Raw genomic sequence first — 26,587 nt, forward strand, 5'->3', positions numbered from 1 at the left:
TCTTCCTTCTAATGCTCTCACAACTGAACTATTCCTGCCATATTGAGCCTGAAATTTACCATAATTAAAGAGGAGAGAATAATAGGGGATATTTGCCCTCATAATCAAAAGTTCCTCAGACTAATGGAATTCAAACAACATCTGACCCTTATCCTCAACACGGAGACCAGCCCACCACCTGTTTCCAGCGAATAAATCTTCTCTTATCCTTGTCTTAATGTAAGTTTCACTGTCTGGCTAGGTCAGGTTGAGAATATTAACTTGTAATATTGATCGAATTGACGCGCAGGAGCAGATGGGATACGCTGGAACTCATAAAATAACATTTTGCCGAAAACTATAGTGTTTATCACAATATTTGGAGATGCTGTGGATAGAACCCAGGACCTCAGACATGAATGCGCTGTATTACTGAGCTACATCCCCAGCTGATGTTTTGCTGTAATGTAAAACAGAAGAACCGGCTGTATTATCTTTCTAATCTCCCTCTGTGTTCCAATCTGTGCTGAAGTAGGTTCAACGGATGCAACTGTGTGTGAAGAGAAGAATTCTGGCCTCATCACTCCAGGAACAGAGAAAGGGGAAATGAGAAGGAAGACTTGAGGGATTATATTGCATCTTCCCTCAAGGAAAAAGTAGACTGAGAGGAGACCTCACATAGGCCTTTATCATTATGGAGGGGTTAAAGTCATAGACTATTACATCACAACAGGGGCCATTCGGCCTGTCGTGCATGTCCTGGCTCTTTGAAAGAGCTGTCCATTTTCACCCCATACCCCAGCGTTTTTCCCACCACCCTGCGAGTTATCTTCAAATAAATGTCCAATTGTCTTTGGAAGTTGCTGTCGAGTCTGACTCCACTACCTTTTTAGGCAATGCATTCCTGCAATTAACAACCATCTGTGCGCCGATTTATATTATATCTGTGACCTCTGGTTACCATTCCAATTGTCAGGGGAAATAGTTTTCCTACTTGTTCTATCAAACCACTTCAAGTATTTGAATATCTCTATTAAGCCTCCCCTTAACCGTCTCTGCTCTAGGAGAACAATCCGACGTTCTCCAATCTCTCCACACAACTAAGATCAATTAACCCTGGTACCATTCTAGTAAATCTCCTCTGTGCCCTCTCCAAGGCTTTGCTATTCTGGTCAAAGTTTATGCCCATAATTGAACACAATACTCAACTGAGACTAACCAGTGTTTCAAGATGGTTTAGCATAATTTCTTTACTTTTCTTCTCTATTGCTCTATTGAGAAAGCCAAGCATCCCATATGCTTTTTAACAGCCCTGATCGTGTCCTGCCACCTTCAAAGACTTGTGCGCATGCACATCCAGATCTCTCTGTTTCATAACGCCTCTCCCCATTCGTCCATCCAAAATATATCACATCACACTTCTTTGCATTAACATCCATCTGCCATGTGATCCCATCCTTCTTGAAGGCGATCAGAGAGTCAGTACCCACAACACCGACTGGCAACGCATTCTTCAGGCACAATGCTTTCTGGGAAAAGTAACACCTCCTAAAATCCAGTCTATTCCTCCCTGTGTCACGCTGAGAATATCTTCTTGTTATATTGATCGGATTCGAGCGCAGGAGCAGGTTGGAGGTGCTGTTCAACCGGTAAATTTGGAAGGGTGAACGGGGAAGCGGTGGGGAGAAGGTGGCTGTGAGAGTGGCAGCAAGGAGGGTGCGGTCGATGGGTTGTAAGAAATGCAAGCAAAAAAATTGTAATAGTGGTAGAATCTCTGAGTAAGTGAGACCCAGCGCGTGTGGAGATGTGTGAGGGAACGGAAATGTCAGCATCGAAAGTTTAAGTGTGGCATAAATATTGTCAAAACTGGCCAGCCTGCACAGTGTAATGGTTTTAGCGACGAAATTTACAAAAAAACACAATATCTGGCAGCGGTAGGATTATCCACATAACTTAAATCCAATAACCCTGGTACCATTCTAGTAGATCTCCTCTGCACCCTCGCCAGGGCCTTGCCATCCTTCCCGAAGTGTACGTCCATAATTGAACAATCATAAATTTCGTCGCTTCACCAACAGCAGTAAACCATGCAGGGTGAGCGGTTCTGCACATTATCATATCACTTCTTCACCATTTTCCTCATGGAGGTCCATGCTATCCTTTCCCTTCAGCTGTTATTGACAGGCAGAAACTATTTGCAGAATTTCCTCTGGTCCATCATTGGCCTGAATCCAGCACCAGACACGACAAACACCGACATCCAACCAACTGAATTCAGAACGTTCAGTCACTCGTCTCCATAGCCGCTGTGACTCACTTATATCCACCACTTTTAGAATTTTGTTTCTTCCATTTCTCACTATCATGACGTGAGTGGATTCTTTAGTGCAGTCAAGACCATATACGGCCCAAGCACACAAGTTTCTATCCCACTGCGGGCCAAGAACGGAGAGGTACTCATCAAAGACAGGGAGGCAGTCAGTGCCTGCTGGAAGGAACACTTCGAGGAGCTCCTTTACCGAGACTCTGTCTTTGATGCAAGTGTCCTCAACTCCCTCCCGTCGCATGATACCCACCACCGCCTCAGCGTAACCCCAGCCCGGCATGTGGTTGAAAATGCCAGCTGACAACTGAGGAACAACAAGGCCTCAGGAGCAGATAAAATCCATGCCGAGGCACGAAAGCATGGCGGAGAATCACTACTGACTCGAATTCATGAACTCATTCCTCTTATCAGACAGTGGGAGAGCATGCCAGGCGATCTCAGAGACGCCATAATTGCGGCCATCTTCAAGAAAGGTGACAAGTCCGATTGCGCTTATTACAGAGCAATTTTCCTGCTGTCTGCCACAGGGAAAGTCATCGCAAGAATCCTCCTCAATTGCCTTCTCGCAGTGGCTGAAATGCTCCTCCCAGAGTCACAATGTAGATTCTGCACACTAAGGGACACAATGGACATGATCTTCACTGCACATCAATTACAAGAGAAATACAGGGAACAGCGCCAACCGCTGTACATGGCCTTCTTTGACCTCAGAAAGGCCTTCAACACTGTCAATCGTGAGGGATTATGGAGTGTCCTGCTCAATTTCGGCTGCAGTCAAAAGTTTGTCAGCATCCTTCACCTGCGTATGACGACATGACAGCCATGATGCTGACCAACGGTGCCACCACAGACCCAATTCACGTATAGACCGGGGTCAAGCAAGGCTGTGTCATCGCACCAGCGCACTTCTCGATCTTCCTGGCTGCAATTCTCCATCTCACTCTCAGTAAGCTCCCCACTGGAGTGGAGCTAATTTGCAGAACCAACGGGAAACTGTTCAACCTCCGTCACCTGCAGTCCAGATCCAAGGTCGTTCCATCCTCTGTCGTCGAATTTCAGTATGCAGATGACACTTGCATCTGCGCACACTCTGAGGACGCACTCCAACCCATCATCAACACCTTCGCTGAAGCACTCCAGCGCATGCGCCTCACACTAAACATCCGAAAGACATATGCCCTCTAGGAACTTCCCCTGCCATACAGTACTACCCCCCGATTATCAAAATCCACGACAAGGTCTTGTTTAACGTGGACCACTTTCCATGCCTCGGGAGACTACTGTCAACAAGGGCAGATGTCGATGACGAAGTCCAACACCGCCTTCAGTGTGCCAGTGCAGGCTTCGGTCGCCTGATGAAGAGAGTTTTCGAAGACCAGAACCTTAAACCAGGCACCAAGCTCATGGTCTAAGGTGCAGTAGTGATACCCACCCTCCTGTATGCCACTGAGACATGGACCATGTACAGCAGGCATCTCAATGCACTGGCTATTTACCACCACTGGACCTCTTCAAGGTCCTGCAATTTCATTGGCAGGATAGGCTCAAAACGTCAGTTTTTTTGCTCAGGCCATCATCCCCAGCATCGAAGCTTTCAACACACTCGATCAGCTCCGATGGACGGGTCACATCATCCGCATGCCCGATACGAGACTCTCAAAACAAGCTCCCTACGTGGAGCTTCGACACGGCAGGCGAGCCCCAGGTGGCCAGAGGAAACGCTTCAAGGAAACCCTCAAAGCCTCCTTGAAAAGGTTGAACATCCCCACCGACACCTGGGAATCCCTGGCCCAATACTGCACAAAGTGGAGAACAAGCATCCAGGAAGGCGCTGAGCACCTCGAGTCTCTTAGTCAGGAGCAAGCAGAAGGCAAGTGCAAACAGCACAATGGGAGCACGCCAACCCAAGCACTTTAACCAGCCGCCCCTTCAATCAGCGTGACAGAGACTGTTGGTCCGGCATTCGACTCATCAGTCACCTGGGAACTCATTTTTCGTGTGAAGCAAGTCCTAGGGACGGCCTAAGAAGAAGAAGAAAGTGCAGCGGAAGCGTGCTGGGCCCATAACCCAGAGTTCGATGGATTGAAACCAAATTATGATATTTGCATTCTTATTATCACCAACAATAAAAACAACTATTGCTACCCACAATCGTATCACATTTATTTTTTTATCACACTTTAAACTTTACTTGTACCAACTTCCTGCTTAGAGTTAATGCAAATACCTGCAAAACAAATTTCAAATCAAGTCACTTTTATTCGCACCAAAATAAGCTGCAAATGCTGCAAACTCGCAGCAGCCTTGGCTTTCCTCTTTCTCTCAAACCATTCCTGCAGCGCCGCCACTCCACCACCAGATGGTGATCTTGGCCACCGTGAAACACTGGCACATGGTCACAGTGAGGAGCCGAACAGTAACACAGAACACCATTAAAAAACAGGGAACGCACTTACACAGCTGCAAAAACATTTACACAACAGGGAGCGCCTTTACACCATTCAGTATTATGACACATCTTCACTATTTTGTTCATGGATGTCCATGCTAACCTTTTCCTTCAGTTGCTATTGACAGGCAGATACGATGTGCAGACCTTCCTCTGGTCCATAATTGACCTGATCCCAGCACCGAGCACTACAAACACCGTCACTCAACCAACTGAATTCAGATCGTTCACTCAATCGTCTCCACACCTGCTGCCTCTCAGTTATTCAGATAGCGACCACTTTTAAATTTTTCCTTCTTCCATTTCTTATAATCTGTCGCCCGCACCCCCCATTGCTGCCACTCTCGCACCCACCATCTCTCCGCCGTTTCCCCGTTCCCCCTTCCAAACTTGCCAGTTGAACCGCACCTGCCATCTGCTCCTGTGCACCAATCCGATTAATATAACACGAATAGCTTTTTTCAATCTAACCTTTCCAGACAGTGAAAATACATTAAGACAAGTATAAGAGAAGATCCGTCCTCTATAAACAGTGGGCGAGCAGGGGTTTGTGTTCAGGATGTGGGTCAAATGAATTTTTCATTCCATTAGTCTGAGGAACGGGTGATTAGGAGGGCACATATTCCCTTTCAATCTCTCCTCTTATAACTGTGGTAACTTTCAGGCTCAACGCGGCAGGAATAGGTCAGTTGAGAGAGCGTTAGAAGGAAGACAACAATGTGCTATCTATGCTCAGAATATTATTACCACAATTGGCACAATTCTCAATTATTTCCCTATGGAAATGGTTGTCTTTCTACTGTTGTTACTTTCTTCCCTCAGGCTCGTTCTCTCCGCTCTCACTGACTCTCTGCCACTGATTCTCCCCAGCAGCGGCGGCGCATCTGAGTGGAGCGAGGCAGCGGCGGCAATTTAAAGAGTGGGAGAGGCGCAGATACGCCCCACAGCGGCGGCGGCGGCGGACCAGAGTGGAGCGAGGCAGTGGCCGCGACTTAAAGAACGGGAGAGGCGAGGGTAGGCCCCTCAGCGGCGGCGGTGTCGGTCCTGAGTGGAGCAAGGCAGTGGCGGCGCTTTACAGAGCAGAGGGGCGCAGGTAGGTCCCACAGCGGCGGCGGCGGCGGACCTGAGTGGAGCAAGACAGCGGCGGCGAATTAAAGGGTGTGAGAGGCGCAGGTAGGCCCCACAGTGGTGGACCTGAGTGGAGCGAGGTGGCGGCGATGATTTAAAGAGGGGAGAGGCGCAGGTATGCTTCCCAATCTCCGAGCTCAGAACAAGGGAGAGATAGACGTAAAAAGTAATGGAAGTGTGACTTCACCAGAAAGAAGGTAAATGAATTGTTGGTGAGTATTTCCCTCTTTCTCCTTTTTTCCAAACTTAAATTTGTGTTTTATAGTTTATAGGGTGTCTGTGGTGTAGTGGGGACTGCTGGTAAACCAGGGCCCTTAAGTATATCATTTAATTGTAGTGTAATTGGTGGGATTGATTTGATTTAATTTAATTTGAATTAGTTAAAGGGTACATCGTGGCAGGACGGCTCAGCACCGTGGCATGCTCCTCCTGCGCTATGTGGGAAATCAGGGACACTTCCTGTGTCCCTGCTGACCATGTGTGCTGGAAGTGTGTCCAGCTGCAGCTACTGACAGACCGCATTACGGCACTGGAGCTGTGAGTGCCTACATACTGGATCATTTGTGATGCTGAGCAGGTTGTGTAAAACACGATTAGAGAGTTGGACAGACCGCAGGTAAAGGCAGGTAAAGGCTGTGCCGAGATTCAAAGCTACAATCAAACAACGATTCAAGCAGAAAGTAATACAACCACTTCACACCATTATTACATCAGGGCATCAGGAGAGGCCTAGGCCACAGGAGAAAAATACGTTGTTTAATGCTCTTGACCGTCGAAAATACTTATTTTGCAACCCATTGAAGAAATTGCACGTCGTCCGCGCAGCCATTTTCCAGTTGATGCTGCTTCCTGCTTCGATGCTTATTTAATGAACTAAGCCAGACGAGCCACAGTTCTCAACACCGCCGGCCAAGATCGGTACCTTAGATTATAAGAAATAGGAGCAGGATTTGGTCATGCGGCCCTCGATCATGCGCCGCCATTCAATAAGGTCATGGCTGATCCTCTACTTCAACTGAAAGTTACTCACCTAGCCCCATATACCTTGATTTCCGTAATGTACAAATCCATCTCTGTTAGGAATGCACTCAACGACTGAAAAGCCACAGCCCTCTGCGGTAGAAAATTCCAAAGATGCACAACCATTAGACTGAAGCAATTTCTTCTCATCGCAATGCTAAACGGCCGGCCCCTTATTCTGTATCGTTGATCCCTAGTTCGGGACTAGACAGCCAAGTTAATCAAACTCTCAGCATTCGCCCAGTCAAGCCCTGAAAGAATTTATATGTTCTTCCTGCTGATTTCATTTCACCACAGAAAACAATGTTTACCTGGATGGACAAGCAGCAGGAAATACAATGCAGCCGCAGATTTATTCTCCAACCAGATTCTCTGACACGCACGCGGCCGTATAAAGGGACAAAAGCAGCACACGAGAGAAAAGGCGATTTGAATCCCGTTCGTAGTGTCGAATTGCCTCATTTTGACCGAACGCCATATGAAGCAACAATTTGAATCAGACATTGCACTTCATTTCATTCTCAAAACGTTAAGCGATCACACACTGCTATCCGCACGCAAAAAGAAAGGCACAGGGCCCGTGCGATTCACTAAAGCGCATTCAAACACAGCAACCAAATAAGTTCGCGTCAAAGATTTTTTGATTAGAAATTCATACCTCTCACATTTGGCTGAAAACAAGAGATTGCAGGGGCTGCTCGCTTCTCGGCCGCTGCGCCAGCGACAGGAACAAATCGCTCACAACCGAGTCCTCCAACGTACTGGAGCTGCTTCTAACAGAGCAGCTCAATCCTCAGGCCCTGATGGGACACATTAAAATGGGGGCGTTCTCGCGCCGCTCTATGTGATTTATTGGTTGTTGTCACGTGATCAGGGTGCGGGGCGATGCAAGGAATCTGAAGTTATCTGGCAATTGTTATTGTTTCAAGCTTTCCGTTAAATATCCATGTAATTGTAAAACTGAGGAAAATGTAGAAACGTGTTTTCAGAGTGGATGATCTACTATGGCCGATTATCCTGCTGGATTTTCATGGCAAGAACGTTGCACTTGGAATATTGGTATAAGTGAAGTAGAATATCCAGGCTGCCTGGCAGAAGACTGATCAATGAAGCGATTGTTCCCATTGGATGCAGGAAGGCAGCAGCAGTTTGCTCACCACTGTTCATTGCACGGTATCAAAGACTCCATTTTTACACAATAGATAAGTTTGAAAAAATTAAAAGCTGCTTCCGTCCCTGGGTGGGCTCGAGCCACCAACCTTTCAGGTAATAACCGAACGCGCTGGCCCATTGCGCCACATAGACAGACAAAAAACGTTTTGCAATTGGAATTATTCCACAGGAACCCAAGTGATTATGTGCCAGAGCGTTCACAGCCGAGGCACCGATTTTGCAGCAAATGGGAAGCTGCATGGTTCCGAAGCCCCGTCGGGGTAGTCGTGGTCGAGTGGTTAAGGCGATGGAATGGAAATCCATTGGGGTTTACCTGCGCAGGTTCGCACTCCTGCCGACTATAGCACGAGGACGTCGTCCCAAATGATCCGTTTTCACTTAACTTGAACTGCTGACTTTCGGTTCCTGTGCCAAGATTCAAAGCTACAATCAAAGAACGATTGAAGCAGAAAGTATAACAAGCACTTCACTCATTATTAAATCACGGCATCACGAGAGTGCTAGGCCACAGGAGAATACTACGTTATTTAATGCTTTTGAAACCGTGAAAGCAATTTTAACCATCGAAAATATTTAGTTTGCAACCCATTGTAGAAAATGGACGTCGTCCGCACAGCCATCTTCCAGTTGATGCTGCTTCCTACTGCGATGCTTATTTAATGCACTAAGCCAGACGAGCCACAATTCTCAACCCCGCCGGCCAAGATCGGTACATTAGATCATAAGAAATAGGAGCAGGAATTGGCCATGCGGCACTCGATCCTGCTCCGCCATTCAATAACATCATGGCTAATCCTCTACCTCAACTGAAATTTACCGACCTAGCCCCATATACCTTAATTTCCATAATGTACAAATTTTTCTCGGTTTAGGAATGTACTCAATGACTGAACAGCCACAGCCCTCTGCGGTAAAAAATTCCAAAGATGCACAATCCTTAGAATGAAGCAATTTCTCCTCATCTAAATCCTAACTGGCCGGCCCCTGATTCTGAAACTTTGACCCCTAGCTCAGGACTCCAGAACCAGGGTAAACAACCTCTCAGCATCCGCCCAGTCAATCCCTGAAAGAATTTATATGTTCTTTCTTTGTACAGTCTGCTGATTTCATTTCCCCACAGAAAACAATGTTTAACTGGATGGACACCCAGCGGGAAATACAATGCAACCGCAGAATTATGCGCCAACCACATTCCTTGACATGTACGCGGCCGTTTAAAGGGACAAATGTAGCACACGACTGAAAAGGCGATTTGAATCCCGTTCTTAATCTCGAATTGCCTCACTTTGGCCGAACGCCTTATGAAGCAGCAATTTGAATCAGACATTGCATTTATTTTCAGTCTCAAAACATTAAGTGATCACACACTGCAAACCGTACGCAAAAAGAAAAGCACAAGGCTCGTGCGAGTCACTAAACCGCATTCAAATACAGCAACCAACTCAGCTCGCGTCAAAGATTTTGTGATTAGAAATTCATACCTCTAGCTTTTGGCTGAAAACAAGAGATTGCAGGGGCTGCTTGCTTCTCGGCCGCGGCGTCAGTGACAGGAACAAGTCATCCGCTCACAACCGAGTCCTCCAATATACTGGAGCTTATTGTGACGGAGCAGTTCAATCCTCAGGACCTGATTGGACACATTCAATGGGAGCGTTCTCGCGCCGCTCTATGTGATTGGTTGGTTGTTGTCACGTGATCAGGGTACAGGGCGATTCAAGGAAGCTGAAATTGTCTGGCAATTGTTATTGTTTCAAGCTTTCTGTTTTTATCCATGTAAGTGTAAAACTGAGGAAAGTGTAGAAAAAAGTCTTCAGAATGGATTATCTACTGAGGCCGATTTTCCTGCTGGATTTTCATGCAAGAACGCTGCACTTGGAATATTGGTATAAGGGAAGTAGAATATCCAGGCTGCCTGGCAGAAGACTGATCGATGAAGCGATTGTTCCCATTGGAAGCAGGAAGGCAGCAGCAGTATACTCACCACTGTTCATTTCACGGAATCAAGGACTGCATTTTTAAACAATAGATAAGTTTCCAAAAATTAAAATCTGCTCAAGCCCCTGGGTGGGCTCGAACCACCAACCTTTCAGTTAACAGCCGAACGCGCTGGCCACGACATCTCCGACGGTTAATTAGAACGACGAATCATCTCACTTGCTGCAAAATCGGTGCCTCTGCTGTGTGCTTTGCTGTGAACGGTCTGGTATATAATCACTTGTGTTCCGGTAGAATAGTTCCAATTGCAAAGTGTGTTTTCGCTGTCTTTGTCGCGCAATGGGCCAGCGCATTCGGCTGTTAACTGAAAGGTTGGTGGTTCGAGCCCACCCAGGGACGTGAGCAGTTTTTAATTTTTGCAAACATACCGATTGTATAAAAATTGATTCTTTGATTCCTTGAAATGAATAGTGGTGAGCATACTGCTGCTGCCTTCCTACTTCCAATGGGAACAATCGCTTCATCGATCAGTCTTCTGCCAGGCAGCCTGGATATTCTGCTTCCCTTGAACCAATATTCCAAGTGCAGCGTTCTTGCAATGAAAATCGAGCAGGAAAGTTGTCCACTATAGATAATCTATTCTGAAAACCCTTCCCTACACTTTCCTACATTTTACACTTACATGGATAAGAAAGGAAAGCATGAAACAATAACAATTGCCAGACAACTTCAGCTTCCTTGCATCGCACCGCACCCTGATCACGTGACAACAACCAACCAATCACATACAGCGGCGCGAGAACGCCCCCATTTGAATGTGTCCAATCAGGGCTGTAGCTGTTCAGTCTTTGAGTACATTCCTAACGGAGATGGATTTGTCCATTACGGAAATCAAGGTATATGGGGCTAGGTCGGTATTTTCAGTTGAGGCACAGGATCAGCCATGATTTATCGAATGGCGGAGCAGGATCGACGGCCGCATGGCCAAATCCTGCTCCTATTTCTCATGACCTAATGTACCGATCTTTGCCGGCGGTGTTGAGAACTGTGGCTCGTCTGGCTTAGTTCATTAAAGAAGCATCGCAGTAGGAAGCAGCATCAACTGGGAGATGGCTGAGTGGATGACATGCATTTTCTTCCATGGGTTGCAAAATAAATATTTTCGACGGCTAAAACATTGCTTTCCCGGTTTCAAGAGCATTTAGCAATGTAGTATAGTGTTCTCCTGTGTCCTAGGCCTCTCGTGATGCCGTGATGTAATAACGTGGTGAAGTGCTTGTTTTACTTTTTGCTTGAACCGTTGTTTGATTGTAGCTTTGAATCTCTGCACAGGAACCAAAAGGCTGCAGTTAAAATTAAGTAAAATCCGGACGATTTGGGATGACAGCCTCGTTGCCGGAGTTTGACAGGATTCGAACCTGCGCGAGTAACCTAAACCATCATCCTAACCACTCGGCCACAACTACACCGACGCTGCCTTGAACACACGCTGCTTCTCAATTGCTGCAAAATCGGTGCCTCTGCTGTGAACGCTCTGGCACATAATCACTTGGGATCCTGTGGAATAATTGTGATGGAGCAGCTCAATCCTCAGCCCCTGATTGGACACATTCAATGGGGGCGTTCTTGCGCCGCTGTATTTTATTGAATGGTTGTTTTCACGTGATCAGTGTATGGGGCAATGTAAGGAAGCTGAAGTTGTCTGGCAATTTTTATTGTTTCAAGCTTTCCGTTCTAATCCATGTAAGTGTAAAACTGAGGAAAGAGTAGAAAAGGGTTTTCAGAATGGATTGTCAACTGTGGCTGATTTTCCAGCTGGATTTTCATTGCAAGAAAGCTGCACTTGAAATGTTGTTTTCCTGAATGAGCTGTTTGGACACCATTTATCTCTCTGCTGCTGTGTGATAAAGGGCAGTTAACAAGATTACCTGTAATCATCTGGCAGTATTCTCTGACTATATTCGCTGTGCATTTATGCATTTCTCCACTTCCACTGACGAAGGAGCAGCGCTGCGAAAGCTTGTAATTTCAAGTAAAGCTGTTGGACTATAACCTGGTGTTGTGTGATTTCTTACATTTGTCCACCCCATTCCAAGACCGGCATCTCCACATCATCTAAGCTTCTCAACGACTCATTCTTTACAAGTAATTTCCCCTTCATTCAGAAAGTGCTGCTGTTTTCTCATGTCGATTCTGCTAAAATATTGCAAATTATAATGATATACCCTTTCACAAAACGCTGCAATAATAAAGAGCCGGACATGCATATTTACATATAACCCTTAAAAGGAAACGAATGATCCCTCAGTAACTTTTCTTCAGGCAACGGAAAGTTTTCTGGAAATTAATCTCTCCTTCTATGTATTGCATCTGAAGTAAATGTTTGTCTTATCTTCATATGAACAATAATTCGGAATCTGATGTGTTTGAAAAAGCAATTATCAACTTTTGCCCATAAAGTCCGAAAGGCATAGGGACATAGTGAGGTTTTGGCCCATCAAGTCTTCAACACTTGTCACATTCACTCACTGTGGTTGAAATATTTCACCAATAAACCTACCTTCTTTTGTTTAAGCGGGTTTCACATTGTTGTCTTATAATAGTCCTGTGAAGTGTCTTGGGATGTTTTAACTATGTTAAAGGCGCTATATAAATACAAGTTGTTGTTGTCGTTTGCAATCTTTCTCACTCTTTTCAGTGTGATCATTCGGTATAATAATAGTGATTAAATGATATAAGGGAAAGCCACATTAAATGCTTAGAGAAGGAGGTGGATATCATGTCACTTTATGTTGTTATATGTAAGGGAGACACCGGAAATATTGAAGTATTCGAGCCAACAGTTCAGCAATCCTAACTTCCTCCAGCATGGTCAGTACTTGCAGTAAGGCTTTGTTCCATTTCAGTCTTGCCGTAAATCAAAATGATGTCCTGTAGCAGGGAATATCACCAGGACCTTCTAATAACCGTGGCGTTTTCCTGAGCAAACAACATTAAAGGGCTGTCCTATGATGAGAAATGGGCCTATACTCTCGGGAGTTTAGAAGAATGAGAGGCGATCTCATTGAACCATACAAGATTCTGAAAGGGATTGAAAGGGTAGAGGCTGAGAGGTTGTTTCCCTTGGCTGGAGTGTCTAGAACTTGGGGGCATAGTCTCAGGATAAGGGTTAGGCCATTTAAGAAGGAGATGAGGAGGTATTTCTTCACTCAGGGGGTTGTGCATCTTTAGAATTCTCTGCCCCAGAGGGATGTGAATGCTGAGTGTTTGAGTATATTCAAGGCTGAGATAGATAGATTATGACGGCTCAATGGGACGCATGGCTCTAACCACAAGCACTCATCAATACATAATGAATAACAGAAAATGGTTACTTCTCCAATAACCCTGCTGCCCGCATTGTGACTCGCACCAAGGCTCCTTCACACATCACCCCCTGTGCTCGCTGACCTGCATTGGGTCACGATCCAGCAACGCCTCGAATTTAAAATTCTCTTGTTTTGAAATCCCTCCAACAGCTCGCCCTCTATTTCCCTGTAACCTCCAAGCAATACACACTACAACCAATACACACTTTAAGGCAACGCAGAAACGCAGTGTGCTGCAGGTCCCGTGCATCCAGTGAGCTGGCATTTAAAGAGAAAATACGTGCACGTGCTGAATTTTGAATAGGTCGCACAGCCCGTTGACGAGGCCGGGCAGGCCAAAGAAACAAATTAGAGGGACCATTGCCTATAACTCTCCGAGATCATATAATAGAATGGTTGCAGCACAGGAGGAGGCCATTCGGCCTGTCGAGCCCATCCCGGCTCACTAAAACAGCACTTGAGCTAGACTCACTCCCCCACCCTTTCCCCGTAGCCCTGCAATTTTTTTCCTTTCAGGTCCATATCCAATTCCCTTTTGAAAGCCACAATTGAATCTGCCTGCAGCATCCTTTCAGGCAGTGAAATCCAGATGCTATCCACACGCTACATAATCAATTTTCCCTCATGTTGCCTTTGATCTCTGTGCTCCTGCAATTCGGGCCTTTTGCTTCACCTTTGACGGGCGTGCTTTCAGCTGCCTAGGCACTAAAATCAGGAAATCCCTCCCGAAACTGCGCCACTTCTCTGCCTCTCCTCCTTTAAGATTCTCCTTAAAACCTAACTTTTCGACCAAGCTTTTGGTCATCTGCCCTAATATCTCAAATGCAAAAGCAATATACTGCGGATGCTGGAAATCTGAAATAAAAACCGAAAATGCTGCAAATACACAGCAAGTCCTGCAGCATTTGTGGAGAGAGTAACAGAGTTGTTGGAGAGAAGAGCAGAACTTCATCAATATGGGCACTCTTAAAAGAGAAGTGGCAGTGAATTAAACAGTAATACAGTTCGTACGAAGGGTCATCGAACTGAAACTTTAACCATGTTTTTCTCTCTCCACAGATGCTGGCTGTCCTGCTGAGCATTTCCAGCATTTTCTGTTTTTATGTCCTAATATCTTCTTGTGCGGCAGGGTGTGAATTTTGTTTGATAACGCTCCTGTGGAGTGCCTTGGGACGCTTTACTACATTAATGGTGCTATATAAATACAAGATAACAAGTCAATAAGGAGAAATTGTTTCCAGTGTCAGTTACAGGGGCAACAGATTTAAGAAAATTTGCAAAATAACCAATAGGATGTTTCCCCACCTCCCTCTCGAGGTGAAAATAGTGATGCAGAAAATAGTTGTGAGTGCCTGCAATGCTCTGCCTGAAAGGGTGGTTGAAGTGAATTGAATAGTAATGTTGAAAAGGTAAATTGGATAATCTTTGAAGGTAAAATCATTGCAGGGATTTGGTGAAAGAACAGAGGAGTATGATTAATTGGATAGCCCTTTGAAAGAGCCAGCAGAGGTACGATGGGCTGAATGACCTGGTTCTGTGCTGTATCATTTTTTCTGTAGTTAACAAGGTTAAACATTTTGCCGAAGTGCAGAGTTGGCAGGCAGCTTTGAAAATCTGGTTGTACGCGATGAGGAATTGTAAGTGTGAATAAGTTTTGATTTTTTGTGGAAAAATATGTAATTTCTCAGTTGTAAGGATGAATATAAATGTGAGCATAAAGTGGGAATACGCAAGAGGCCCGAATTGCAGAGCACAGAGATAAAAGACAACATGAGAGAACTTTTTTTACGATGAGTGTGGATAGCATCTGGAATTCACTGCCTTAAAATGTGCTGGAGGCAGATTCAATTGTGGCTTTCAAAAGGGAATTGGATATGGACCAGAAAGGAAAGAAATTGCAGGGCTACGGGGTAAGTGTGGAAGAGTGGGACTAGCTGAAGTGTTGTTTCAGAGAGCCGGCACGGGCTCGAAAGGTCGATATGGCCTCGTTATGTGCTGCAACCATTCTATTATATGATCTCGGAGAGTTGTAAACATTGATCCCTCTAATTTGTTTCTTTGGCCCGGCCGACCCGTCAACGGGCTGTGAGACCTATTCAAAATTCAGCAGATGCATGTTCTTTCTCGTTAAATGCCGGCTCACCGTATGCGTGGGACGTGCAGCACGCTGCATTTCTGCGTGGCCTTAAAGTGTATATTGGTTATAGTGTGTATTGGTTGGAGGTTACAGTGAAAGGGAGGGGCGAACCCGTGGAGGGATTTCAAAACTAGTGAATTTTAAAATCGAGGCGTTGCTGGACCGTGACCCAATGCAGGTCAGCGAGCAGAGGGGGTGATGAGTGAACGAGACTTGCTGTGAGTCATGATATGCGCAGCAGGGTTTTTGGCGAAGTAACCCTTTCCGTTTCTTCTTTATTTATTGATGTGTGCGTGTGGTTAGAGCAGGAGTAGGCCATGCATCCCCTTGAGCCATCAAAATCTTTTGATCACAGCCTTGAATACACTCAAACGCTCAGCATTCATAGCCCACGAGGGCAGAGAATTCCAAAGATGCACAACCCTCTGAGTAAAGAAATTCCTCCTCACCTCTGACTTAAATGGCCTACCCCTTATCCTGAGACTATGCCCCCTAGTTCTAGACACTCCAGCCAAGGGAAACAACCTCTCAGCATCTACCCTTTCAAAGCCTTTCAGAATCTTGTCTGGTTCAATGAGATCACCTCTCATTCATCTAAACTCCCGAGAGTATAGGCCCATTCTAGGCCATAGGCCATAGACCATAGAGTTATACAGCACAGAAAGAGGCCGTTCGGCCCATCGTGTCTGCGCCGTCCATCAAGCCCTGTCCAATATAATCCCATTTTCCAGCATTTGGTCCATAGCCTTGTGTGCAATGGCATTTCAAGTGCTCATCCAAATGCTTCTTGAATGTTGTGAGGGTTCCTGCCTCTACCACCCTTTCAGGCAGTGAGTTCCAGATCCGAACCACCCTCTGGGTGAAAAAGTTCCTCCTCAAATCCCCTCTAAACCTCCTGCCCCTTACCTTGAATCTATGCCCCCTTGTTATTGAACCCCCTACTAAGGGGAAAAGTTCCTCTTTAACTACCCTATCTATGCCCCTCATCATTTTGTACACCTCAATCAGGTCCCCCCTCAGCCTTCTTTGCTCCAAGGAAAACAACCCCAGCCTGTTTAGTCTTTCTTCATAGCTGAGGCGCTCCATCCCAGGTAACATCCTGGTGAATCTTCTCTGCACCCTCTCCAAAGCAATCACATCCTTCCTATAGTGAGGCGACCAGAACTGCACACAGTACTCCAGCTGTGGCCTTACCAGCGTTTTGTACAGCTCCATCATAACCTCCCTGCTCTTATATTCTATGCCTCGGCTAGTGAAGGCAAGTATCCCATATGCCTTTTTAACCACCTTATCTACCTGTTCTAAACAACTTTTCATCATAGGGCAGCCCTTTGATGTTGTTTGCAAAGGAAAATGCCACAGTTCTTAAAAGGTCCTGGTGATATTCCCTGCTGCAGGACATCATTTTGATTTAAGGAAAGACTGAAGCAGAACAGGAGAATGCCTTATTGGAAGCAATGACCGTGCTGGAGGAAGTTGGGTTTGCTGCACTGTTGGCTCGAATACTTCAATATTTCCAGTGACTCCCTTACATATAACAACATTAAGAAACATTTATTTTCCACCTCCGTCTCTCAGCTCTTAATGTGGCTTTTCCTTATATCATTTAATCACTATGAGGACAATGATCAGACTGAAAATAAAGAGAAAGATTGCAAACAACAACAAATTTTATTTCTATAGCGTCTTTAACATAGTAAAAAAGTAAATAAGACAAAAAATGTGAAACCCGCTTAAAAAAAAGAAGGTAGGTTTATTGGTGTAATATTGCAACCACAGTGAGTGAATGTGACAAGTGATGAAGTCTTGCTGGGCCAGAACCTCACTATGTCCCTTTCGGTCCTTATGGGCAAAACTTGAAAATTGCTTTTTCAAACACAATGGATTCGGAATTATGGTTCATGTGAAGATATGACAAACATTTACTTCAGATGCAATAAATATAAGGAGAGATTTATTTCCAGAAAACATTCTGCGGCCGTAAGAAAGTTAGTGAGTGAGCGTTTGTTTCATTTTAAGGGAAATGAGCGAATATGCATTGCCGGCTCTGCATTATTGCAGCGTTTTGTCAAAGGGCACAGCATTATATATTGCAATATTTTAGCAGAATCGACAGGAGAAAACAGCAGCACTTTCTGAATGAATGGACATTGTGATTTAAAAAAAGGTGTCGTTGAGCCGGTAAGAGGCAGTGGAAGATGTGGCGAGGCAGTGTGTGCACCTGGAAAACTTACTTACCTGGCAGGGGAGAAACCATGATCAAGAAGGTAGTTTTGCCAGGGTGAGGTTAGCTCATTGTACTTCGGGTGTACTGACGCCTGTGATGTCCCCAAATGCGGGATACTCGACTGCAAAATTTCTGATAGCCGGGCACTGCGTTCGCGCTCTTCACTGGCTTTGCAATTAAAGTTAGATTTTTCAACTGACCTCTCAAATGCACAGTTATTTTGCTTTCAATCCTAACTTTGCTTTATTCCCGATAGAGGGAGCTGTGACACAAAACGGCCTTTCTCCAAAACACAGCGTATTCAAATTGACTCATAAGCGATTCCCAAAGCTCACATTTCAATTTCTCTCTACGCTCACGTTGATATTTATCCTGACAACTGAGAAATTACATATTTTGCACAAAATATCTAAAATTATTTACACTTACAAGTCCACACCGCTTACAACCAGATTTTCGAAGCTGCCTGCCAGCTCTGCACTTTGGCAAAATGTTTAACCTTGTTAACTGCAGAAACATTGATACAGCACAGAACCAGGTCCATCTTTCATCTCTGCTGGCTCTTTCAAACGACTATCCAATTAATAATAATCCTCTGTTCTTTCACCAATTCCCTGCAAAAATTTTACATTCAAATATTATCCAGATTACCTTTTCAACATTACTATCAGTTTGCTTCAACCACCCTTTCCGGCAGAGCATTGCAGGCACTCACAACAATTTTCTGCATCACTTTTTTTCACCTTCTCGAGGGGGAGGCGGGGAAACATCCTACTGGTTCTTTTGCAACTTTTCTTAAATATGTTGCCCCTGTAACTGACACTGGAAACAGTTTCACTATATTGACTTGTTATCTTATATTTATATAGCACCATTAATGCAGTAAAACATCCGAAGGCACTCCACAGGAGCATTATCAAACAAAATTTCACACTGCTGCACAAGAAGATATTAGGACAGAAAAACAGAAAATGCTGGAAATACTCAGCAGGTCAGGCAGCATCTGTGGAGAGAGAAAAACAGAGTTAATGTTTCAGGTCGATGACCCTTCGTCAGAACCGCATTACTGTTTAATTCACTGCCACTACTCTTTTAAGAATGCCCACATTGCTGAAGTTCTGCATCTTCTCTCCAACAACTCTGTTACTCTCTCCACAGATGCTGCCTTACTTGCTGTGTATGTGCAGGATTTTCGGATTTCATTTCAGATTTCCAACAGCCACAGTATTTTGCTTTTGTACTTGAGATATTAGGACAGATGACCAAAAGCTTGATCGATATGTTAGGCTTTAAGGAGCGCCTTAAAGGAGGAGAGACAGAGAAGTGGCGCAGCTTTGGGAGGGAATTCCTGATTTTGGGGCTAAGCAGCTGAAAGCACGCCCATCAACGGTGAAGCAAATAAAATAGGAATACGCAAGAGGCCCGAATTGCAGGAGCACAGGGTTCAAAGGCAACATGAGGGAAAATTGTTTCTGTTGCGTGTGGATAACATCTAGCATTCACAGCCTGAAAGGGTGCTGCAGGCAGATTCAATTGTGGCTGACAAAAGGGAATTGGATATGTACCTGAAAGGAAAAAAATTACAGGGTTACAGGCAAAGGGCGGGGGAGTGGGACTAGCTGAAATGCTGTTTCAGAGAGCCGGCACGGTCTCGACAGACCGAATGGCCTTCTTCTGTGCTGCAACCATTCTATTATATGATCTCGGAGATTTGTAGGCAATGGTCCCTCTAATTTGTGTCTTTGGCCCGCCCGACCCCGTCAACGGGCTGTGCGACCTATTCAAAATTCAGCACGTGCATATTTTTTCTCTTTAAGGCTCACCGGATGGGGACCTGCAGCGCACTGCGTTTCTGCGCGGCCTTGAAGTGTGTATCCGATGAACATAGGGTCTGATGAAAGGGTGGAACTGAAAAAATCAGTATTTGTAGGGAAATTGTGTTAGGAAAATTGATGGGACTGAAGGCCGATAAATCCCCAGGGCCTGATAATCTACATCCCAGGGAACTTAAGGAAGTGGCCCTAGAAATAGTAGATGCGTTGCTGGTCATCTTCCAGAACTCGATAGACTCTGGAATGGTACCCATGGATTGGCGGGTAGCTAATGTTACCGCACTATTCAAAAAAGATGGTAGAGAAAAGGCGGGGAATTATAGACCGGTAAGCTTGACATCGGTAGTGGGGAAAATGCTAGAGTACTTTATAAAATATGTAATAGCAGAGCACTTGGAAAGCAGTGACTGGATCAGACAAAGTCAACATGGATTTACAAAAGGTAAATCATGCTTGACTAAACTACTGGAATTTTTTGAGGAGGTAACTGGTAAAATAGATAAGGGAGAACGAGTGGATGTGGTATATTTGGACTTTCAGAAGGCTTTCGATAAGTTCCCGCATAAGCGATTAGCGTGCAAAATTAAGGCACATGGGATTGGGGGCAAGGTATTGACTTGGATAGAGAACTGGTTGGCGGACAGAAAGCAAAGATTTGGAATAAATGGGACGTTTTCCGAGTGGCAGGCAGTGACTAGTGGGGTACCGCAAGGTTCGGTCCTAGGACCCCAGCTGTTTACAATATATATTAATGATCTGGACGAGGGAATTGGATGTAATATCTCCAAATTTGCAGACGACACAAAGCTGGGGGGGAGGGTATGCTGTGAGGAGGATGTCGTGAAACTCCAGCACGATTTGGACAGGCTGGGTGATTGGGCAGAAACATGGCAAATGCACTATAATGTGGATAAATGTGAGGTTATCAACTTTGGTGGCAAAAACAGGAAGGCAGATTAATATTTGAATGGTAATAGATTGGGAGAAGGGGAAGTGCAAAGAGACCTGGGTGTTCTTGTACACCAGTCGCTGAAGGTAAGCATGCAGGTGCAGCAGGCGGTTAAGAAGGCAAATGGTATGTTGGCCTTCGTAGCAAGAGGGTTCGAGCACAAGAACAACGATGTCTTGCTGCAGTTGTGCAGGGCCTTGGTGAGACAACACCTTGAGTATTGTGTGCAGTTTTGATCGCCTTACCTGAGGAAGCACGTTCTTGCCATGGAAGGAGTGCAGCGAAGATTCACCAGGCTGATACCTGGGATGGCAGGAATGACGTATGAGGAGAGATTGTGTCGATTGGGCTTATACTCACTGGAGTTTAGAAGATTGAGAGGGTATCTCATCGAAAACTATAAAATTCTGTCAGGCCTGGACAGACTAGATGCAGGAAGGATGTTTCTGATGGCCGGGGAGTCCAGAACCACAGGTCATAGTCTAAGGATAAGAGGTAAGCCATTTAGGACTGAAATGTGGAGGAATTTCTTCACCCAGAGAGTGGTGAACCTGTGGAATTCTCTGCCACAGAGGGCGGTGGAGGCCAGTTCATTAAGTATATTCAAGAAAGAGTTGGATATATTTCTTAAGTCTAAAGTGATCAAGGGATATGGGGAGAAGGCAGGGACCGGGTCCTGAATTTGGATGATCAGCCATGATCTAATTGAATGGCGGAGCAGGCTCGAAGTGCCAAAAGGCCTACTGCTGCTCCTATCTTCTATGTATGTATCTATGTATGTATTGGTTGTAGTGTGTATTGGTTGGAGGTTACAGGGAAAGGGAGGGGCGAGCCCGTGGAGGGATTTGAAAACAAGAGAATTTTAAAATCGAGGCGTTGCTGGACCGTGACCCAGTGCAGGTGAGCGAGCTCAGGGGGTGATGGGTGAGCGAGACTTGGTGTGAGTCCCGATACGGGCAGCAGGATTTTTGGAGAGGTAACCCTTTTCTGTTACTTCTTTATGTATTGATGAATGCGTGTGGTTAGAGCCATGTGGCCCATTGAGCCGTAATAATCTATCTATCGCAGCCTTGAATATATTCAAACACTCAGAATTCACAACCCTCTGAGTCAGTGAATTCCAAAGATGCACAACCCTCTGAGTGGAGAAATTCCTCCTCATCTCAGTCTTAAATGGCCTAACCCTTATCCCGCGTCTATGCCCCCAAGTTTTAGGCACTCCAGCCAAGGGTAACAACCTCTCAGCATCTACCCTTTCAATCCCTTTCAGAATCTTGTCTGGTTCAATGAGATCACCTCTCATTCTTCTAAACTCCCGAGAGTATATCACCATCTCTCATCATAGGACAGCCCTCTCATGTTGTATGCTCAGGAAGACGCCACGGTTATTCGAATGTCCTGGTGATAGCCCCTGCTACATGACATCATTTTGATTTCAGGCAAGACTGAAAAGGAACAGGAGAAAGCCTTACTGCAAGCACTGACCATGCTGGAGGAAGTTAGGATTGCTGCACTGTTGGCTCGAATACTTCAATATTTCCGGTGTCTCCCTTACATATAACAACATAAAGGGACATTTATTATCCACCTCCCTCCCTAAGCTCTTAATGTGGCTTTTCCTTATATCATTTAATCAGTATGATTATAATGAATGATCATACTGAAAGAGTGAGAAAGATTGCAAACGACAACAACAACTTGTATTTATATAGCGCTTTAACATAGTTAAAACGTCCCAAGACACTTCACAGGACTAGAATAAGAAACAATGTGAAACACACTCAAACAGAAGGAGGTAGGTTTATTGGTGAAACATTTCAACCACAGCGAGTGAATGTGACAAATGATGAAGACTTCATGGGCCAAAACCTCACGTTGTCCCTATCGGTCGTTATGGGCAAAACTTGAAAATTGCTTTTTCAAACACATCAGATTCCGAATTATTGTTCATGTGAAGATAAGACAAACTTCAGATTATTACTTCAGATGCAATACATATAAGGAGAGATTTATTTCCAGAAAACTTTCCGTGGCCTGAAGAAAAGTTACTGAGGGAGCGTTCGTTTCCTTTTAATGACAATAGGCAACTATGCATATCCGGCTCTTTGTTATTGCAGAGTTTCGTCAAAGGGTATATCATTATATAATGCAATATTTTAGCAGAATCGACATGAGAAAACAGCAGCACTTTCTGAATGAAGGGGAATTTTGATTTAAAAAATGTGTCACCGAGACAGTAAGAGGCAGTGAATGATGTGGCGAGCCAATGTATGGAAAGCACCTTTACTTGGCAGTGGAGAGACCATGATTATGAAAGTGGTTCTCCCAGGCTGAGGCTAGTCCACCGTACTTTGGGTGTGCTGACGCATGCGATGTCCTCAAATGCGGGTTACTTGACTGTAAAATTTGTGGTAGTGGTGGACTGCATTCGCGCTCTCTCCTGACTTTACAATTAAAGTTATATTTTCAACTCAGCTCTCAAATGCGCTGTTATTTTGCTTTCAACTTTAACTTTGCTTTATTCCCGACAGAGAGAGTTGTGATGCAAAAGAGCCTTTCTCCAAAACACAGCCTTTTCAAATTGACTCATAAGCGAATCCCAAAGTTCACATTTCAATTTCTCTCTACGCTCACGTTGATATTCATCCTTACAACTAATAAATTACATATTTTGCGCAAGAAATCTAAAATTATGCACTTACAAGTCCACACCGCGTACCACCAGATGTTCAAATCTGCCTGACAACTCTGCACTTTGGCAAAATGTTTAACCTTGTTAACTACAGAAACAATGATACAGCACAGAAACACGTCATTCGGCCCATCGTTCCTCTGCTGGCTCTTTCAAAGGGCTATCCAATTAATCATACTCCTCTGTTCTTTCACCAAATCCCTGCAATTATTTTACCTTCAAATATTATCCAAATTACCTTTTCAACATTACTATTCAATTAGCTTTAACCACCCTTTAAGGCAGAGCATTGCAGGCACTCACAACAATTTTCTGCATCACTTTTTTCACCTTCTCGAGGGGGAGGTGGGGAAACATCCTACTGGTTCTTCTGCAAATTTTCTTAAATCTGTTGCCCCTGTAAATGACACTGGAAACAGTTTCTCCTTATTGACTTGTTATCTTGTATTTATATGGCACCATTAATGTATTAAAACGTACCAAGCCACTCCACAGGAGCGTTATCAAACAAAATTTCACACCCTGGGTCACAAGAAGATGTTAGGACGTAAAAACAGAAAATGCTGGAAATACTCAGTAGGTCAGGCAGCATCTGTGGAGAGAGAAAAACAGGGTTAACGTTTCAGGTCGATGACCCTTCGTCAGAACTGTATTACAGTTTAATTCACTGCCACTTCACTTTTAAGAATGCCCACATTGAAGAATTTCTGCTCCTTTCTCGAAAAACTCTGTTACTCACTCCAAAGATGCTGCCTGACTTGCTGTGTATTTGGAGCATTTTGTTTTTTTTTTCAGATTTCCAGCATCCGCAGTATTTTGCTTTTGTATTTGAGATATTAAGGCAGATGACCAAAAGCTTGGTTGAAAAGTTATGTTTTACGAAGCGTCTTAAAGGAGGAGAGACAGAGAAGTGACGCAGTTTCGGGAGGGAATTCCTGATTTTAGTGCCTAGGAAGCTGAAAGCACGCCCGTCAACGGCGAAGAAAATAAAATAGAAATACGCAAGAGGCCCGAATTGCAGGAGCACAGAGATCAAAGGCAACTTGAGGCAAAATTGTTTATGTAGCGTATGGATAGCATCTGGAATTCACTGCCTGAAAGGGTGCTGGAGGCAGATTCAATTGTGGCTTTCAAAAGGGAATTGGATATGGACGTGAAAGGAAAACATTTACAGGGCTACGGGGAAAGGGTGGGGGAGGGAGACTAGCTGAAGTGCTGTTTCGGAGAGCCGGCACAATCTCGGCAGGCCGAATGGCCTCCTTCTGTGCTGCAACCATTCTATTATATGATCTCGGAGAGTTGTAGGCAATGGTCCATCTAATTTATGCTTTGGCCCGCCCGGCCCCGTCAACGGGCTGTGCGACCTATTCAAAAATCAGCACGTGCACGTTTTTTCTCTTTAAATGCCGACTCACCGGATGCACGGGCCCTGCAGCACGCTGCGTTTCTGCGCCGCCTTGAAGTGCATATTGGTTGTAGTGTGTATTGGTTGGAGGTTACAGGGAAAGTGAGGGGTGAGCCCGTGGAGGGATTTGAACACAAGAGAACTTTAAAATCGAGGCATTGCTGGACCGTGACCCAATGCAGGTGAGGGTGCAGAGGGGGTGATGGGTGAACGAGTCTTGCTGCGAATCACGATATGGGCAGCAGGGTTTTTGGAGAAGTAACACTTTTCTGTTACTTCTTTATGTATTGATAAGTGCGTGTGGTTAGAGCCATGTAGCCCATTGAGCCGTAATAATCTATCTATCTCTGCCTTTAATATACTCAAACACTCAGCATTCTCATCCCTCTGGGGCAGAGAATTGCAAAGATGCACAACCCTCCGAGAGAATAAATTCCTCCTCATCTCAGTCTTAAATGGCCTAACCCTTATCCTGAGTCTATGCCCCCAAGTTCTAGGCAATCCAGCCAAGGGAAACAACCTCTCAGCATCTACCCTTTCAATCCCTTTCAGAATCTTGTCTCGTTCAATGAGATCACCTCTCATTCTTCTAAACTCCCGAGAGTATATCACCGTCTCTCATCATAGGACAGCCCTCTCATGTTGTTTGCTCAGGAACACGCCAGTTATTAGAATGTCCTGGTGATATTCCCTGCTACAGGACATCATTTTGATTTACGGCAAGACTGAAATGAAACAGGAGAAAGCCTTACTGCAAGCACTGACCATGCTGGAGGAAGTTAGGATTGCTGCACTGTTGGCTAGAATACTTCACTATTTCCGGTGTCTCCCTTACATATAACAACATAAAGGGACATTTATTATCCACCTCCGTCTCTAAGCTCTTAATGTGACTTTTCCTTATATCATTTAATCACTATGATTATACTGAGTTATCAGACTGAAAAGAGTGAGAAAGATTGCAAATGACAACAACAACTTGTATTTATATAGCGCCTTTAACATTGTTAAAACGTCCCAAGACGCTTCACAGGACTGTTATAAGACAACAATGTGAAACCCGCTTAAACAAAAGAAGGTAGGTTTATTGGTGAATTATTTCAACCACAGTGAGTGAATGTGACAAGTGATGAAGACTTGATCGGCCAGAACCTCACTCTGTCCCTATCGGTCTTTATGGGCAAAAGTTGAAACTTGCTTTTTTAATCACATCAGATTCCGAATGATTGTTCATATGAAGATAAGACAAACATTTACTTCAGATGCAATACATATAAGGAGAGATTTATTTCCCGAACACTTTCTATGGCCTGAAGAAAAGTTACTGAGGGAGAGTTCGTTTCCTTTTAAGGGTGATATGCAAATATGCTCTTTATTATTGCAGCGATTTGTCAAAGGGCATATCATTATATATTGCAATATTTTAGCGGAATCGACATGAGAAAACAACAGCACTCTTTGAATGAAGGGGGAATTTTGATTTAAAAAATGAGTCATTGAGACAGTAAGAGGCAGTGAATGATGTGGCGAGGCAATGTGTGCCGATGGAAATTATACTTACCTGGCAGTGGAGAAACCATGATCATGAAGATGGTTTTACCACGATGAGGTTAGTCCATTGCACTTCGGGTGTGCTGATGCCTGCGATGTCTTCAAATGCGGGATACTCGGCTGCAAAATCTGTGGTAGTGCGGGACTGCGTTCGCGCTCTCATCCTGGCTTTAAAATTAAAAGTTAGATTTCAAATGCAGTGTTATTCTGCTTGTAATATTTTGCTTTATTCTCCACAGAGTGAGCTGCGATACAAAAGGGCCTTTCTCCAAAACACAGCCTATTCAAATTGACTCATAAGCGATTCCCAAAGCTGACATTTCAATTTCTCTTTACGCTCACATTCATATTCATCCTTACAACTAAGAAAATACATATTTTGCACAATAGATCAAAAATTATTCAGACTTACATGT

General features: G+C 44.6%; 4 non-coding genes across 4 annotated transcripts; all 4 read left to right on the top strand.

Moving 5' to 3' along the window:
• The first annotated feature begins 8,335 nt into the window (after positions 1-8,335).
• Positions 8,336-8,418, top strand: trnas-gga (transfer RNA serine (anticodon GGA)). Its single transcript has one exon. It is a non-coding gene; the product is annotated as a tRNA-Ser (tRNA).
• A 9,327-nt stretch (positions 8,419-17,745) lies between these two features.
• LOC147087818 (U1 spliceosomal RNA) lies at positions 17,746-17,910 on the top strand. Its single transcript, XR_015075509.1, has one exon. It is a non-coding gene; the product is annotated as a U1 spliceosomal RNA (small nuclear RNA).
• Positions 17,911-22,802: 4,892 nt separating this feature from the next.
• LOC147087819 (U1 spliceosomal RNA) lies at positions 22,803-22,966 on the top strand. Its single transcript, XR_015075451.1, has one exon. It is a non-coding gene; the product is annotated as a U1 spliceosomal RNA (small nuclear RNA).
• A 3,207-nt stretch (positions 22,967-26,173) lies between these two features.
• LOC147087820 (U1 spliceosomal RNA) lies at positions 26,174-26,337 on the top strand. Its single transcript, XR_015075561.1, has one exon. It is a non-coding gene; the product is annotated as a U1 spliceosomal RNA (small nuclear RNA).
• Positions 26,338-26,587: the final 250 nt, after the last annotated feature.

This window comes from Somniosus microcephalus, unplaced genomic scaffold (assembly GCF_052327205.1).
Source record: "Somniosus microcephalus isolate GS21.2 unplaced genomic scaffold, FLI_Smic_1.0 unresolved_chr5, whole genome shotgun sequence".
Classification (NCBI taxonomy): domain Eukaryota; kingdom Metazoa; phylum Chordata; class Chondrichthyes; order Squaliformes; family Somniosidae; genus Somniosus; species Somniosus microcephalus.